Here is an 18,833-nt window from a genome sequence, read left to right on the forward strand (position 1 = left end):
CAACAACACAAAGGACCTTAACAACCACAGAGAGATGCCCGCCAGACACTATGCAGAGGGGGAGGGAGGGAGAGAGGGGGCAGTGTTAGGGATGGAAGAATGGATGGAGGAAAGGAGGGCAAGAGGGAAGGAGACAGAGAAAGGGATTGAGGGAGGGAGGGAGGGAGGGAGGGAGGGAGGGAGGGAGGGAGGGAGGGAGAACCAACTCTTGTCTGTAATGACACGCGCTTAAAAGAACTCCGGCAGGATGATGTGATAATGGAGATTGATTGGCTCTTTAGAAGGGGTGTGTGTATGTGTGTGTGTTGCTAATGTGTGTATGTGTGTGTGTTGCTAGTGTGTGTACACTACCGGTCAAATGTTTTAGAACACCTACTCATTCAAGGGTTTTTCTTTATTTTTTACTATTTTCTACATTGTAGAATACTAGTGAAGACAGCAAAACTATGAAATAACACATATGTAATCATGTAGTAACCAAAAAAGTGTTATACAAATCAAAATATATTTTATATATGAGATTCTTCAAGTAGCCACCCTTGATGACAGCTTTGTGCACCCTTGGCATTATCTTGACCAGCTTCACCTGGAATGCTTTTCCAACGATCTTGAAGGAGCTCCCACATATGCTGAGCACTTGTTGGCTGCTTTTCCTTCACTCTGCAGTCCAACCCAACTACAACACACTGAGGTGTTTAATGTCTGTGAATCAGACTACAACACACTGAGGTGTTTAATATTTGTGTATCAGGCCAATACACACTGAGGTGTTTAATGTCTGTGTATCAGACTTAAACACACTGATGTGGATAAATTAGAAATCATTGACTTCGTGCTTTTCACAATATTTTCTCCCTGCAAGTCTTTACATTGATCCAATCAACAGTTGAACTAATGGTCCTACCTAATCACCAGCTATCACAACCCCTCCATGGGTGTTGGACTTCAGACTTGAAGGATGATCTTCTGATTTGAATGATGCATGATCAGATATCAGTATTAGTTGGATGGCAGTGGTCATATTACAATATAATAACTGTCCTTAGCAGGTACTGTGTTTAGTTGTACATCCTGCTAGCGGACTATTTCCATAGATAGGTGTTACTTAGCATGCTGAGGCTACTTAGCATACACAGGCTAGGCTACTTAGCATGCTAAGGCCACTTAGCATACACAGGCTAGGCTACTTAGCATGCTGAGGCTACTTAGCATACACGGGCTAGGCTACTTAGCATGCTGAGGCTACTTAGCATACACAGGCTAGGCTACTTAGCATGCTGAGGCTACTTAGCATACACAGGTTAGGCTATTTAGCAAGCTGAGGCTACTTAACTTACACGGGCTAGACTACTTATCATGCTGAGTCTAAGCTACTTAGCATACACAGGCTAAGCTACTTTACATGCTGCTAGGATACTTTGCATGATGTGTTTTGTTTGCCTTTCCATAATCTATCCTGTTTGTGTAGGGAGACATCCTCCTACACACCAAAAACACATGGTATATAGAGTAAGAATAGCATAACCCTTTTTGGTGCTATATGGAACCTTTTTTAAGGTTCTATCATGTTCATAAGGTTCTAAAGGGAATCTGTATGGTTCTATACAGTGCCCTTTCCCAAATATACACTGGGGCAAAAAAGTATTTAGTCAGCCACCAATTGTGCAAGTTCTCCCACTTAAAAAGATGAGAGAGGCCTGTCATTTTTCATCATAGGTACACTTCAACTATGACAGACAAAATGAGAAGAAAAAAATCCAGAAAATCACATTGTAGGATTTTTTTATGAATTTATTTGCAAATTATGGTGGAAAATAAGTATTTGGTCACCTACAAACAAGCAAGATTTCTGGCTCTCACAGACCTGTAACTTCTTCTTTAAGAGGCTCCTCTGTCCTCCACTCGTTACCTGTATTAATGGCACCTGTTTGAACTTGTTATCAGTATAAAAGACACCTCTCCACAACCTCAAACAGTCACATTCCAAACTCCACTATGGCCAAGACCAAAGAGCTGTCAAAGGACACCAGAAACAAAATTGTAGACCTGCACCAGGCTGGGAAGACGGAATCTGCAATAGGTAAGCAGCTTGGTTTGAAGAAATCAACTGTGGGAGCAATTATTAGGAAATGGAAGACATACAAGACCACTGATAATCTCCCTCGATCTGGGGCTCCACGCAAGATCTCACCCCGTGGGGTCAAAATGATCATAAGAACGGTGAGCAAAAATCCCAGAACCACACGGGGGGACCTAGTGAAAGACCTGCAGAGAGCTGGGACCAAAGTAACAAAGCCTACCATCAGTAACACACTACGTCGCCAGGGACTCAAACCCTGCAGTGCCAGACGTGTCCCCCTGCTTAAGCCAGTACATGTCCAGGCCCGTCTGAAGTTTGCTAGAGAGCATTTGGATGATCCAGAAGAAGATTGGGAGAATGTCATATGGTCAGATGAAACCAAAATAGAACTTTTTGGTAAAAACTCAACTCGTCGTGTTTGGAGGACAAAGAATGCTGAGTTGCATACAAAGAACACCATACCTACTGTGAAGCATAGTGGTGGAAACATCATGCTTTGGGGCTGTTTTTCTGCAAAGGGACCAGGACGACTGCTCCGGGTAAAGGAAAGAATGAATGGGGCCATGTATCGTGAGATTTTGAGTGAAAACCTCCTTCCATCAGCAAGGGCATTGAAGATGACACTTGGCTGGGTCTTTCAGCATGATAATGATCCCAAACACACCGCCCGGGCAATGAAGGAGTGGCTTCGTAAGAAGCATTTCAAGGTACTGGATTGGCCTAGCCAGTATCCAGATCTCAACCCCATAGAAAATCTTTGGAGGGAGCTGAAAGTCCGTGTTGCCCAGCAACAGCCCCAAAACATCACTGCTCTAGAGGAGATCTGAATGGAGGAATGCGCCAAAATACCAGCAACAGTGTGTGAAAACCTTGTGAAGACTTACAGAAAACGTTTGACCTCTGTCATTGCCACCAAAGGGTATATAACAAAGTATTGAGATAAACTTTTGTTATTGACCAAATACTTATTTTCCACCATAATTTGCAAATAAATTCATTAAAAATCCTACAATGTGATTTTCTGGATTTACTTTCTCATTTTGTCTGTCATAGTTGAAGTGTACCTATGATGAAAATTACAGGCCTCTCTCATCTTTTTAAATGGGAGAACTTGCACAATTGGTGGCTGACTAAATACTTTTTTGCCCCACTGTATATATATATATAAAGAACCATTAAAAACAGTTCTATATAGCACCAAGAAAGGGGTTCTGCTATGGTTGCAACCCTTTTTGTGGCTCTATAGAACCCTTTTTTATGTTTCTTTATTGAACCTTTATGGAGAATGGTTCTATAAAGAACCATTAAAAAAAGGGTTCCACTATCTGGCTATATAGAACACTTTATTATTGTTCTTTATAGAACCTTTATGGAGATGGGTTCTATAAAGTTCATTGTATCAACCATACAGGGTTTTTTTAAATTCTGGTTTAATAACCATATTATATTGTTCAAATTCCCTAGGTTTTATTATTGTGTTTATTAACATGTTGAACCAGATATCCTAGCTCTGGAACGGCTGGTGGTCCCTGATGAGAGAATTAAGTATTATTATTATTAGCAGTATTATTATTAACTACTAATTTAGTCAACCGTTCTCAGTTGACACAAGGCCAAACATCATTCTTTCACAAGACACCATCCCTGATCATAGTCACAACATGTAATAGCATAACACAACAGATAAGATCAACCAGGAAGGACACTCACTCACGGTTGCACAAAAAGGGCTGTGAACAAAATATTCTAATGAGCTGCAGCCCCTACATTGTAATTATCACTAAAACACCATTTTGTGAACTGCTAAGAACCAATTGAAGGGCTCTAATGGTTCTTTGGGTCAGTATGGTTCCATATAGAACCCTAACCCTTCTAAAAGAACACTTGAGGAACCTTAGTTTATTTTGTAGATTACTGAACACAAGAAAATATTGTTACCATAGATACGCACAGTTCAATGCAATGCTCTGCCACAAACTTCACCGGGAATAGAGGAGAGGAGAAGAGAGGAGAGGAGAGGAGAAGAGAGGAGAGGAGAGGAGAAACATGTTTAGATGTACCATCCCACAGTGTTATCATAGAGCTGTGAGCCAAACATTCACCCAGCTCAGCTTAGCTCATTCATCTGGACCCACCCACAGACAAGATGCTGGCTCTGATTGTTCCCATAGCGTATGAGTGGGGGATGGTGCTTGGAGGGTGTGTGTGTGTGTGTGTGTGTGTGTGTGTGTGTGTGTGTGTGTGTGTGTGTGTGTGTGTGTGTGTGTGTGTGTGTGTGTGTGTGTGTGTGTGTGTGTGTGTGTGTGTGTGTTAGATGTGTGACTTCTGTGTCTCATTTGTATTCATGAGTAAAGAGAATGACTGTTTCATTGCCTTCGGCTGTGCCTGTTTCTCTGTTGTACGAAACCATCCTTCATTTAAAACCCTGCATACTTTCAGACGCCAAAATTAATGCCAGATTGTACTACACTAATTTACATTGATCTCTATCCTTTACACTGATCTCTAGCCTTTACACTGATGCCTATAGTCTAGATTGAAATCCACAGGTGTTTTTGGCACAGGGATGAAGGAGGAGCCGTTCCGGACATAACCTGGACAAAAGAAACACCTATGTGAGAATGCTGTTCATTGACTACAGCTCAGCGTTCAACACCATAGTACCCTCAAAGCTCATCACCAAGCTAAGGAACCTGGGACTAAACACCTCCCTCTGCAACTGGATCCTGGACTTCCTGACAGGCCACTCCCAGGTGAAGAGGGTAGGTAGCAACACATCTGCCATGCTATTCCTCAACACTGGAGCTCCGCAGGGGTCCATGCTCAGTCCCCTCCTGTACTCCATGTTCACCGACGACTGCATGGCCAGGCACGACTCCAACACCATCATTAAGTTTGCTGACGACACAACAGTGGTAGGCCTGATCGCCGTCAACGACGAGACAGCCTATAGGGAGGAGGTCAGAGGCCTGGCCGGGTAGTGCCAGGATAACAACCTATCCCTCAATGTAACTAAGACTAAGGAGATGATTGTGGACTACAGGAAAAGGAGCACCGAGCACGTCCCCATTCTCATCGACGGGGCTGTAGTGGAGCAGGTTGAGAGCTTCAAATTCCTTGGTGTCCACATCAACAACAAACTAGATTGGTCCAAACACACCAAGACAGTTGTGAAGAGGGCACGACAAAGCCTATTCCCCCTCAGGAAACTGAAAAGATTTGGCATGGGTCCTGAGATCCTCAAAAGGTTCTACAGCTGCAACATCAAGAGCATCCTGACCGGTTGCATCACTGCCTGGTACAGCAATTGCTCTGCCTCTGACCGCAAGGCACTTCAGAGGGTAGTACAGTACATCACTGGGACAAAGCTACCTGCCATCCAGGACCTCTACACCAGGCGGTGTCAGAGGAAGGCCCTAAAAATTGTCAAAGACCCCAGCCACCCCAGTCATAGACTGTTCTCTCTACTACCGCACGGCAAGCGGTACCGGAGTGCCAAGTCTAGGACAAAAAGGTTTCTCAACAGTTTTTACCCCCAAGCCATAAGACTCATGAACAGGTAACCAAATGGTTACCCGGACTATTTGCATTGTGTGCCTCCCCCTCCCCCAACCCCTCTTTTATGCTGCTGCTACTCTCTGTTTATCTTATATGCATAGTCACTTTAACTATACATTCATGTACATACTACCTCAATTGGCCCGACCAACCAGTGCTCCCGCACATTAGCTAACCGGGCTATCTGCATTGTGTCCCTCCACCCGCCAACCCCTTTTTTACGATTCTGCTACTCTCTGTTCATCATATATGCATAGTCACTTTAATCATATCTACATGTACATACTACCTCAATCAGCCTGACTAACCGGTGTCTGTATATAGCCTTGCTACTCTACACACACACACACACACACACACACACACACACACACACACACACACACACACACACACACACACACACACACACACACACACACACACACACACACATTTTTTCCCGCACCATTGGTTCGAGCCTGTAAGTAAGCATTTCACTGTAAGGTGTTGTATTCGGCGCACGTGACAAATAAACTTTGATTTGATTTGGTCCCAGATCTGTTAGTGCTGTCTTGCCAACTCCTATAGTATAATCCTATAATATATAGGAGTTGGCAAGACAGCACAAACAGGTCTGGGACCAGGTACAAACAGACCTGGGACCAGGTACAAACAGATCTGGGACCAGGTAAAAACAGACCTGGGACCAGGTAAAAACAGACCTGGGACCAGGTACAAACAGATCTGAGACCAGGTACAAACAGACCTGGGACCAGTTACAAACAGACCTGGGACCAGGTACAAACAGACCTGGGACCAGGTACAAACAGACCTGGGACCAGGTAAAAACAGACCTGGGAACTGGTAAAAACAGACCTGGGACCAGGTACAACAGATCTGGGACCAGGTACAAACAGACCTGGGACCAGGTACAAACAGTCCTGGGACCAGGTACAAACAGATCTGGGACCTGGTACAAACAGACCTGGGACCAGGTACAAACAGACCTGGGACCAGGTACAAACAGGTCTGGGACCAGGTACAAACAGGTCTGGGACCAGGTACAAACAGGTTATGTCTGGACCAGTGCAGCCTTCATCCCTGTGGCTCTAAATCTAGTCTAGAAAGATCATCTACTGTAACAGACCTAACTAAAACTTCCCAGAAGACTAGAAACAGTGTGACGCATCCCAGAGGATGACTGACTGCTCTCTTAGGAATCCACATCCACTGATCTCATGTCTGACCTCCCTCATCAGTCTTTATTTTCCCTCTCTCTCAGGAAACCCTCTCCCATGACACCATCTCTGGTTCGAACAGACAGTAAATCCACAGATAACATGATATGAACTTGAACAGGAAAGAGGTGAAGCATCAGCTGTATAAAAGCTGTACATTTGGCAGGAGGTTCGAAAGTGCAGCTCGGTTTCCACCTCATTTTGTGGGCAGTGGGCACATACTGTACTTTGTCATACTGCATTTTGCATTTTGTCATACTGTACTTTGTTATACTGTATTTTGTCATACTGTATTTTGTTCTACTATATTTTGTCATTCTGTACTTTGTCATACTGTACTTTGTCATACTGTACTTGTCATATTGCATTTTGTCATACTGTATTTTGTCATACTGTATTTTGTCCTACTGTACTTTGTCCTACTGTATTTTGTCCTACTGTATTTTGTCCTACTGTACTTTGTTCTCCTGTACTTTGTCATACTGTACTTGTTATATTGCATTATGTCATACTGTATTTTGTCATACTGTATACACTTTGTCCTACTGTATTTTGTCATTCTGTATTTTGTCCTACTGTACTTTGTCCTACTGTATTTTGTCCTACTGTATTTTGCCCTACTGTACTTTGTTCTACTGTATTTTGTCATACTGTACTTTGTCATACTGTATTTTGTCATACTGTACTTTGTCATATTGTATTTTGTCCTACTGTATTTTGTGCTACTGTATTTTGTCCTACTGTATTTTGTGCTACTGTATTTTGTCCTACTGTATGTTGTCCTACTGTACTTTGTTTACAGTATGACTTGCCTGGCTGGTTACCTTTTGCCCATCAAACAACAGAGAATATATGATTATTATGATCCTCATTAGTCTTCCCACTGAGGGAAATTTGAATCTCTAATATGGTCATACATATGGCAGGAGGTTAGAAAGCACAATTTCTTTCCACCTCATTTTGTGAGTGGTGGCCACATAGCCTGTCTTCTCTTGAGAGCCAGGTCTGCCTATGGCAACCTCACTCGATAGCTATGTTCACTGAGTCTGTACATTGTCAAAGCGTTCCTTAAGTTTGGGTCAGTCACAGTGGTCAGGTATTCTGCCAGTGTGTACTCTCTGTTTGGAGCCAGATAACATTCAGTATGCTTTGTTTTTTCTGTTGATTCTTTCCAATGTGCCAATTACAATTATGTAATTATCTTTTTGTTTTCTCATTGATTTGGTTGGATCTAATTGTGTTGCTGTCCTGGGGCTCTGTGGGGTCTGTTTGTGTTTGTAAACAGAGTCACAGTACCAGCTGGCCGAGGAGACTCTTCTCCAGGTTCAGATCTCTGTGGGTAAGGGCTTTATGCATTATTTGGTCTCTCTCTCTCTCTCTCTCTCTCTCTCTCTCTCCCTGTCTCTCTCTCTCTCTCTCTCTCTCTCTCTCTCTCTCCCTGTCTCTCTCTCTCTCTCTCCCTCTCTCTCTCTCACTCTCTCTGTCTCTCTCTCTCTCCCCTCTCTCTCTCCCTCTCTCTCTCTCTCTCTCTCTCTCTCCCTGTCTCTCTCTCTCTCTCTCCCCCTCTCTCTCTCTCTCTCTTTCTCTCTCTCTCTCTCTCCCTGTCTCTCTCTCTCTCTCCCTCTCCCTCTCCCTCTCCCTCTCCCTCTCCCCTCTGTGCACACTCTGGATGTGTGGTGTATGGCATCCATCCAAAGTACAGAGAATCACAAGCAGATATCTCTGTTTTTCTATATATTTTGGTTAGGTCAGGGTGTGACTAGGGTGGATACTCTAGTTTTTTGTATGTCTAGGGTTTTTTGTATGTCTATGGTTTTGTATGTCTAGGGTTTTTTGCATGGCTATGGGTTTTTGTATGTATAGGATTTTGTAGGTCTAGGGGTTTATGCATTTCTATGTTGGCCTTATATGGTTCCCAATCAGAGACAGCTGTTTATCGTTGTCTCTGATTGGGGATCATATTTAGGCAGCCCTGTTTCCCACTTTCTGGTGTGGGATCTTGTCTGTGTAGTTGCCTGTCAGCACTAGTTTGTTTTGCTTCACGGTTCATTTAGTTGGTTTATTCGGTGTTCATTCAATTAAATAAAAAGAATGTACACATACCACGCTGCGCCTCGGTCCGACCCTTATAACGAATGTGACAAACTTTCTCTCAGCTAGAAGATGAAGAGAAAGGCAGAGACAAACAGGTCTGTTGCCTGGTTTTCAGAGCAGAACTCTGGGGTATTTTGTCTGACTGGGTGCGCTCTGCTGCTCTGCTGTGTTCAGACAGACTTAGGCACCAGACAGGGTCCTCCTATCACTCCCACATCGATTTCCTATCACAGGCTGTCCTTACGGAGCCTGTGTTCTGGATTCTCCTCCCTCTCTGAAAGGTCTGGTCAAAAACAACCTTCAAAACATCCCTCATTCCCTGAGAGGTCTGGCCAAAAACATACTTCAAAATATCCCCTCCCTGGGAGGTCTGGCCAAAAACATCCTTCAAAACATCCCTCCCTCCCTGAGAGGTCTTGCCAAAAACATCCTTCTGGCCAAAACCAAAAAAATCCTTCCCTGAGAGGTCTGGCCAAAAACATCCTTCGAAACATCTCTCCCTCCCTGAGAGGTCTTGCCAAAAAAATCCTTCCCTGAGACATCTGGCTAAAAACATCCTTCAAAAACATTGCTCTCTCCCTGAGAGGTCTGGCCAAAAATATCCTTTGAAACATCCCTCCCTCTCAAAGGCTGTTGTTTTCCTCATGATCCCCCCCAGACATTATCATGTCTGCGTCCAAATCCCTTTGTAGTGCCCTACTTTTGACCACAGGGCTCTGGTCATTCCCTATATAGCCCATTAGAGCTCTGGTCAAAAGTAGTGCACTATAAAGGGAATAGGGTGCCATTTGGGACACACCCCGTAACTCAGAACTCAATGGTGTTTGTCTACCAGACAAATGCTGTCCTCATACTGCTAGAATATATGGAGTAGCTGCGGGAATCCGACGGGCGGCAGTGTAGCCTAGTGGTTAGAGCATTGGACTAGTAACTGAAAGGTTGTAAGTTCAAATCCCCAAGCTGACAAGGTACAAAATCTGTCGTTCTGCCCTTGAACAGGCAGTTAACCCACTGTTCCTAGGCTGTCATTGAAAATAAGAATTTGTTCTTAACTGACTTGCCTAGTAAAATAACATTTAAAAAAATTCTGGACAAAGACCCTCTCTTCCCGAATGTCCAGAAAATGTGGATTTGCAGCCTCGGCCTAGAGTACAATGGCAAAGAGAGAACCCCTAATAGAAGATGGGTTTGTTTACTTCCCACTGGGGCAAAAAAAATGGTTGAATCAACGTTGTTTCTACGTCATTTCAAAAACATCAAATCTATGCGATGACAAAAGTGTATGGAAAACTAATTGGATTAGCAGAAAGTAATCAATGTAAGGGCATTTCATCTCTTTTACATTTTTATAATTTAAATTTTTTATTTTCACCTTTATTTAACCAGTTAGGCTAGTTGAGAACAAGTTCTCATTTGCAACTGCGACCTGGCCAAGATAAAGCAAAGCAGTGTGACACAGACAACAACACAGAGTTACACATGGAATAAACAATAAACAAGCCAGTAACACAAAAAACAAATCAATGACACAGTAGAAAGTCTATATACATTGTGTGCAAAAGGCATGAGGAGGTAGGCAATAAATAGACCATAGGAGCGAATGATTACAATTTAGCAGATTAACACTGGAGAGATAGATGAGCAGATGATGATGTGCAAGTAGAGATACTGGTGTGCAAAAGAGCAGAAAAGTAAATAAATAAAAACAGTATGGGGTTGAGTTAGGTAGATTGGGTGGGCTATTTACAGATGGACTATGTACAGCTGCAGCGATCGGTTAGCTGCACAGATAGTTGATGTTTAAAGTTGATGAGGGAAATAAAAGTCTCCAACTTCAGCTAATTTTGCAATTCGTTCCAGTCAAGGTGGCCAAATGAGGTGTTGGCTTTGGGGATGATCAGTGAGATATACCTGCTAGAACGTGTGCTATGCGTGGGTGTTGTTATCGTTACCAGTGAACTGAGATAAGGCGGAGCTTTACCTAGCATAGACTTATAGATGACCTGGAGCCAGTGGATCTGGCAACGAATATGTAGCGAGGGCCAGCCAACTAGAGCATACAGGTCGCAGTGGTGGGTGGTATAAGGTATAAGGTGATTTGATAACAAAACGGATGGCACTAACTTTTAACCTAAATCCATTGACATGATGGTGACATGTTTTGCTGAATTCACGTTCAATTCACAATAGTTGACAACTCAACCTTAATGTAGATCAAAACTGGATGTTGAACTGACATCCGTGCCCAGTGGATTTGTGTTGTGCCAGGTGCTATCCTGCAGTTTCCCCCACCATCTAATGACAGAAATGAGAGTTGGATGTTAAACCACAGGCTGTGGTTGTTGGGAATCTCTCAAGTGGAACCCCCCCCCTCCCCCCACCACCACCACCACCACCACCACCACCCTGCTATCTAAATCAAATCAAATCAAATCAAATTTTATTTGTCACATACACAAGGTTAGCAGATGTTAATGCGAGTGTAGCGAAATGCTTGTGCTTCTAGTTCCGACAATGCAGTAATAACCAACAAGTAATCTAACTAACAATTCCAAAAGTACTGTCTTATACACAGTGTAAGGGGATAAAGAATATGTACATAAGGATATATGAATGAGTGATGGTACAGAGCAGCATAGGCAAGATACAGTAGATGGTATCGAGTACAGTATATACATATGAGATTGGTATGTAAACAAAGTGGCATAGTTAAAGTGGCTAGTGATACATGTATTACATAAGGATACAGTCGATGATATAGAGTACAGTATACACGTATGCATATGAGATGAATAATGTAGGGTAAGTAACATTAAATAAGGTAGCATTGTTTAAAGTGGCTAGTGATATATTTACCTCATTTCCCATCAATTCCCATTATTAAAGTGGCTGGAGTTGAGACAGTGTCAGTGTGTTGGCAGCAGCCAGTCAATGTTAGTGGTGGTTGTTTAACAGTCTGATGGCCTTGAGATAGAAGCTGTTTTTCAGTCTCTCGGTCCCAGCTTTGATGCACCTGTACTGACCTCGCCTTCTGGATGATAGCGGGGTGAATGGGCAGTGGCTCGGGTGGTTGATGTCCTTGATGATCTTTATGGCCTTCCTGTAACATCGGGTGGTGTAGGTGTCCTGGAGGGCAGGTAGTTTGCCCCCGGTGATGCGTTGTGCAGACCTCACTACCCTCTGGAGAGCCTTACGGTTGAGGGCGGAGCAGTTGCCGTACCAGGCGGTGATACAGCCCGCCAGGATGCTCTCGATTGTGCATCTGTAGAAGTTTGTGAGTGCTTTTGGTGACAAGCCGAATTTCTTCAGCCTCCTGAGGTTGAAGAGGCGCTGCTGCACCTTCTTCACGATGCTGTCTGTGTGAGTGGACCAATTCAGTTTGTCTGTGATGTGTATGCCGAGGAACTTAAAACTTGCTACCCTCTCCACTACTGTTCCATCGATGTGGATAGGGGGTGTTCCCTCTGCTGTTTCCTGAAGTCCACAATCATCTCCTTAGTTTTGTTGACGTTGAGTGTGAGGTTATTTTCCTGACACCACACTCCGAGGGCCCTCACCTCCTCCCTGTAGGCCGTCTCGTCGTTGTTGGTAATCAAGCCTACCACTGTTGTGTCGTCCGCAAACTTGATGATTGAGTTGGAGGCGTGCGTGGCCACGCAGTCGTGGGTGAACAGGGAGTACAGGAGAGGGCTCAGAACGCACCCTTGTGGGGCCCCAGTGTTGAGGATCAGCGGGGAGGAGATGTTGTTGCCTACCCTCACCACCTGGGGGCGGCCCGTCAGGAAGTCCAGTACCCAGTTGCACAGGGCGGGGTCGAGACCCAGGGTCTCGAGCTTGATGACGAGCTTGGAGGGTACTATGGTGTTGAATGCCGAGCTGTAGTCAATGAACAGCATTCTCACATAGGTATTCCTCTTGCACCACAGCAGAGGTACTTTTGATTTTGACACTTGTTGCAAGGTAACACTGCTGTTTGAAGCCAGTCAAGTGAGCATTAAGGTGTTTCAAACTTTAACTGAGTAGGAGAGCTGATCTAAGGTCAGGTCTCACCCGTAAACGTAATCTCAATCCTTATGGTCTAAAATGGAAAACTGATCATGGATCCGGATAATTCTTTAAAAAAATACAAAATAAAATCATTCTAAGGTACTAGTTGAAAAGTTGAGAAGAGAACCCTTATTCATGGTATCTATTTCTTCCACAATACCTTTATTAATCTATTTCACTCTCTAACTGAAACACACACATGTCAAGATGACCAAGACAGCTGCTTTAGAGAGTCTCTTACTCTTCCTGTTGTCCACCTCTACAGTCAACTGTCTCACATTGAGCGGCAGTAGCCAACCCTCCCATAGCTGTGGTTAACGTAAACCTCTGCTGTGGTGCATGTGTAGATCAAATCACACAAGGAATGGGCCTACTATCTCCTCTGAGCGAGCAGACAGTTTAGTACCATACTGCCGTTGGTTAGGTGAACATGAATACACTTGTAGAACACAGTAGTGCAGAATGATTCTCTTCTGTGTTTTTGATAAGCAACATCTATTGTAAACAGATGGTTAAGTTTGTCACATTGGTTTTAAAAAGAGGAAGTGCTTCATGTACAAACACAAATATAATCCAAAAATATGCATCTGTCATTTACCCATTTAGCTTCTGATGTGCTGCTGTGTGAGGTGTTATTGCCCTCATAGATCAGAACACAACACTATGTAACCAACTGTAGAGTTAGGCTGATCAGAACACAACACTACCTAACCAACTGTAGAGTTAGGCTGATCAGAAAACAACACTACCTAACCAACTGTAGAGTTAGGCTGATCAGAACACAACACTATGTAAACAACTGTAGAGTTAGGTTGATCAGAACACAACACTATCTAACCAACTGTAGAGTTAGGCTGATCAGAACACAACACTATGTAACCAACTGTAGAGTTAGGCTGATCAGAACACAACACTATGTAACCAACTGTAGAGTTAGGCTGATCAGAACACAACACTACCTAACAAACTGTAGAGTTAGGCTGATCAGAACACAACACTATGTAACCAACTGTAGAGTTAGGCTGATCAGAACACAACACTATGTAACCAACTGTAGAGTTAGGCTGATCAGAACACAACACTATGTAACCAACTGTAGAGTTAGGCTGATCAAAACACAACACTATGTAACCAACTGTAGAGTTAGGCTGATCAGAACACAACACTATGTAACCAACTGTAGAGTTAGGCTGATCAGTACACAACACTATGTAACCAACTGTAGAGTTAGGCTGATCAGTACACAACACTATGTAACCAGCTTTACAGCTAGGTGGCAGTGCTTGAGTTGGGCCCGTGCTCACTGGTACAGAGACTTGACAGCTCAAATGTTCTAACAGCACCTATTGTTGGCACCAACATGTGATGAGAACCGACACCTACTGTATACCAGCACCCATAGCCGCCGGAAGTCATTTAGGGGTGGGGGAGCTGCAATTCTTTTGTCGACTTGGGGATGCAGAAGAATACAAATTGCCCACGCTGAAGACGTCTATATCTGTCCGCTAATCGAGGACTAGTAAAGGGCCAACTGTAGAGTTAGGCTGATCAGAACACAACACTACCTAACAAACTGTAGAGTTAGGCTGATCAGAACACAACACTATGTAATCAACTGTAGAGTTAGGCTGATCAGAACACAACACTATGTAACCAACTGTAGAGTTAGGCTGATCAGAACACAACACTACCTAACAAACTGTAGAGTTAGGCTGATCAGTACACAACACTATGTAACCAACTGTAGAGTTAGGCTGATCAGAACACAACACAATGTAACCAACTGTAGAGTTAGGCTGATCAGAACACAACACTACCTAACCAACTGTAGAGTTAGGCTGATCAGAACACAACACTACCTAACAAACTGTAGAGTTAGGCTGATCAGAACACAACACTATGTAACCAACTGTAGAGTTAGGCTGATCAGAACACAACACTACCTAACAAACTGTAGAGTTAGGCTGATCAGAAACCAACACTATGTAACCAACTGTAGAGTTAGGCTGATCAGAACACAACACTATGTAACCAACTTTAGAGTTAGGCTGATCAGTACACAACACTACCTAACAAACTGTAGAGTTAGGCTGATCAGAACACAACACTATGTAACCAACTTTAGAGTTAGGCTGATCAGAACACAACACTACCTAACCAACTGTAGAGTTAGGCTGATCAGAACACAACACTATGTAACCAACTGTAGAGTTAGGCTGATCAAAACACAACACTATGTAACCAACTGTAGAGTTAGGCTGATCAGTACACAACACTACCTAACCAACTGTAGAGTTAGGCTGATCAAAACACAACACTATGTAACCAACTGTAGAGTTAGGCTGATCAGAACACAACACTATGTAACCAACTGTAGAGTTAGGCTGATCAGTACACAACACTATGTAACCAGCTTTACAGCTAGGTGGCAGTGCTTGAGTTGGGCCCGTGCTCACTGGTACAGAGACTTGACAGCTCAAATGTTCTAACAGCACCTATTGTTGGCACCAACATGTGATGAGAACCGACACCTACTGTATACCAGCACCCATAGCCGCCGGAAGTCATTTAGGGGTGGGGGAGCTGCAATTCTTTTGTCGACTTGGGGATGCAGAAGAATACAAATTGCCCACGCTGAAGACGTCTATATCTGTCCGCTAATCGAGGACTAGTAAAGGGCCAACTGTAGAGTTAGGCTGATCAGAACACAACACTACCTAACAAACTGTAGAGTTAGGCTGATCAGCACACAACACTATGTAACCAACTGTAGAGTTAGGCTGATCAGAACACAACACTATGTAACCAACTGTAGAGTTAGGCTGATCAGAACACACCACTATGTAACCAACTGCAGAGTTAGGCTGATCAGAACACAACACAATGTAACCAACTGTAGAGTTAGGCTGATCAGAACACAACACTACCTAACCAACTGTAGAGTTAGGCTGATCAGAACACAACACTACCTAACCAACTGTAGAGTTAGGCTGATCAGAACACAACACTACCTAACAAACTGTAGAGTTAGGCTGATCAGAACACAACACTATGTAACCAACTGTAGAGTTAGGCTGATCAGAACACAACACTACCTAACAAACTGTAGAGTTAGGCTGATCAGAAACCAACACTATGTAACCAACTGTAGAGTTAGGCTGATCAGAACACAACACTATGTAACCAACTTTAGAGTTAGGCTGATCAGTACACAACACTACCTAACAAACTGTAGAGTTAGGCTGATCAGAACACAACACTATGTAACCAACTTTAGAGTTAGGCTGATCAGAACACAACACTACCTAACCAACTGTAGAGTTAGGCTGATCAGAACACAACACTATGTAACCAACTGTAGAGTTAGGCTGATCAAAACACAACACTATGTAACCAACTGTAGAGTTAGGCTGATCAGTACACAACACTACCTAACCAACTGTAGAGTTAGGCTGATCAAAACACAACACTATGTAACCAACTGTAGAGTTAGGCTGATCAGAACACAACACTATGTAACCAACTGTAGAGTTAGGCTGATCAGTACACAACACTATGTAACCAGCTTTAAAGCTAGGTGGCAGTGCTTGAGTTGGGCCCGTGCTCACTGGTACAGAGACTTGACAGCTCAAATGTTCTAACAGCACCTATTGTTGGCACCAACATGTGATGAGTACCGACACCTACTGTATACCAGCACCCATAGCCGCCGGAAGTCATTTAGGGGTGGGGAGCTGCAATTCTTTTGTCGACTTGGGGATACAGAAGAATACAAATTGCCCACGCTGAAGACGTCTATATCTGTCCGCTAATCGAGGACTAGTAAAGGGCCAACTGTAGAGTTAGGCTGATCAGAACACAACACTACCTAACAAACTGTAGAGTTAGGCTGATCAGCACACAACACTATCTAACCAACTGTAGAGTTAGGCTGATCAGAACACAACACTACCTAACAAACTGTAGAGTTAGGCTGATCAGAACACAACACTATGTAACCAACTGTAGAGTTAGGCTGATCAGAACACAACACTATGTAACCAACTGTAGAGTTAGGCTGATCAGTACACAACACTATGTAACCAACTGTAGAGTTAGGCTGATCAGAACACAACACTACCTAACCAACTGTAGAGTTAGGCTGATCAGAACACAACACTATGTAACCAACTGTAGAGTTAGGCTGATCAGAACACAACACTACCTAACAAACTGTAGAGTTAGGCTGATCAGAACACAACACTATGTAACCAACTGTAGAGTTAAGCTGATCAGAACACAACAAATGATATAGGAATAGTAAAGGCCCAGTGCACTACTTTTGTGATTAAAAATATATATATGTATTTAGTGTTTACCAGCATTTGTAACTTGAGTCTGATAATTATCTGTACAAAACATCTGATAATACTTGTGGAATATAAAAATACTTTAGATTTTTTTTTTTTACAGTTTCTTGAAATGCTACTTATTTCCATGTGAAAGCTGAAATGATCTATTCATTCTTTTTAGATTTTAGTAGATGCTCTTATCCAGAACAACTTACAGTACTGAGTGCCTACATTTTCAGACTTTGTCTTTTTGGGCATTCAGTGTTTGTTTGTAAGGATGGTAAATTAATACTGCACAAAAAAAAGTGGTTTTAATTGTAATTTGAGGTGGATGTTTTTTTCTTTGTCCATAACTTTGGATTGTTTGAGAACAGGGGTTAGTTCATTCTGGGTTCATTCTGGGTTCATTCTGGGTTCATTCTGGGTTCCAATAGAATGGTGATCACAGAGAAAGGGACAGAACAACGACTCCTGAATCCTGAAAGATATTGTTTTTAATTATACAACTACTTTGCCAGCGCTACAGACGTCTATATCAGTCCACTAATAACCCACTAAGTTTTTTTCAAAAATAAATAATAAGGTGTTTTTTTGGTTCCATTTTTCGAGGAGTGCTGTGGAACTCTCAGCACCCCTGTCTATGCCAGCACCCAAAACCTATACTAACACCCCAAATTAATTCTGTCACATATACCAGCACCCACAATTAGTACCAATATATATACCAGCACCCAAAATTACTACCAATATATATACCAGCACCCACAATTAGTACCAATATATATACCAGCACCCAAAATTACTACCAATATATATACCAGCACCCAAAATTACTACCAATATATATACCAGCACCCAAAATTACTACCAATATATATACCAGCACCCACAATTAGTACCAATATATATACCAGCACCCAAACTTACTACCAATATATATACCAGCACCCAAAATTACTACCAATATATATACCAGCACCCACAATTAGTACAAATATACAGTTGATGTCGGAAGTTTACATACACTTAGGTCGGAGTCATTAAAACTCATTTTTTCAACCACTCCGCAAATTTCTTGATAACAAACATCTACTTTGTGAATGACATAAGTCATTTTTCCAACAATTGTTTACAGACAGATTATTTCACTTATAATTCACTGTATCACAATTCCAGTGGGTCAGAAGTTTACATACACTAAGTTGACTGTGCCTTTAAACAGCTTAGAAAATTACAGAAAATTATGTCATGGTTTTATAAACTTCTGATACGCTAATTGACTTCATTTGAGTCAATTGGAGGTGTACCTGTGGATGTATTTCCAGGCCTACCTCCAAACTCAGTGCCTCTTTGCTTGACATCATGGGAAAATCCAAAGAAATCAGCCAAGACCACAGAAAAAAATTGTAGACCTCCACAGGTCTGGTTCATCCTTGGGCGCAATTTCCAAAGGTACGAAGGTACCACGTTCATTTGTACAAACAATAATATGCAAGTATAAAC

The sequence above is a fragment of the Oncorhynchus tshawytscha genome, linkage group LG30, assembly GCF_018296145.1.
Source record: "Oncorhynchus tshawytscha isolate Ot180627B linkage group LG30, Otsh_v2.0, whole genome shotgun sequence".
Taxonomy (NCBI): Eukaryota; Metazoa; Chordata; class Actinopteri; order Salmoniformes; family Salmonidae; genus Oncorhynchus; species Oncorhynchus tshawytscha.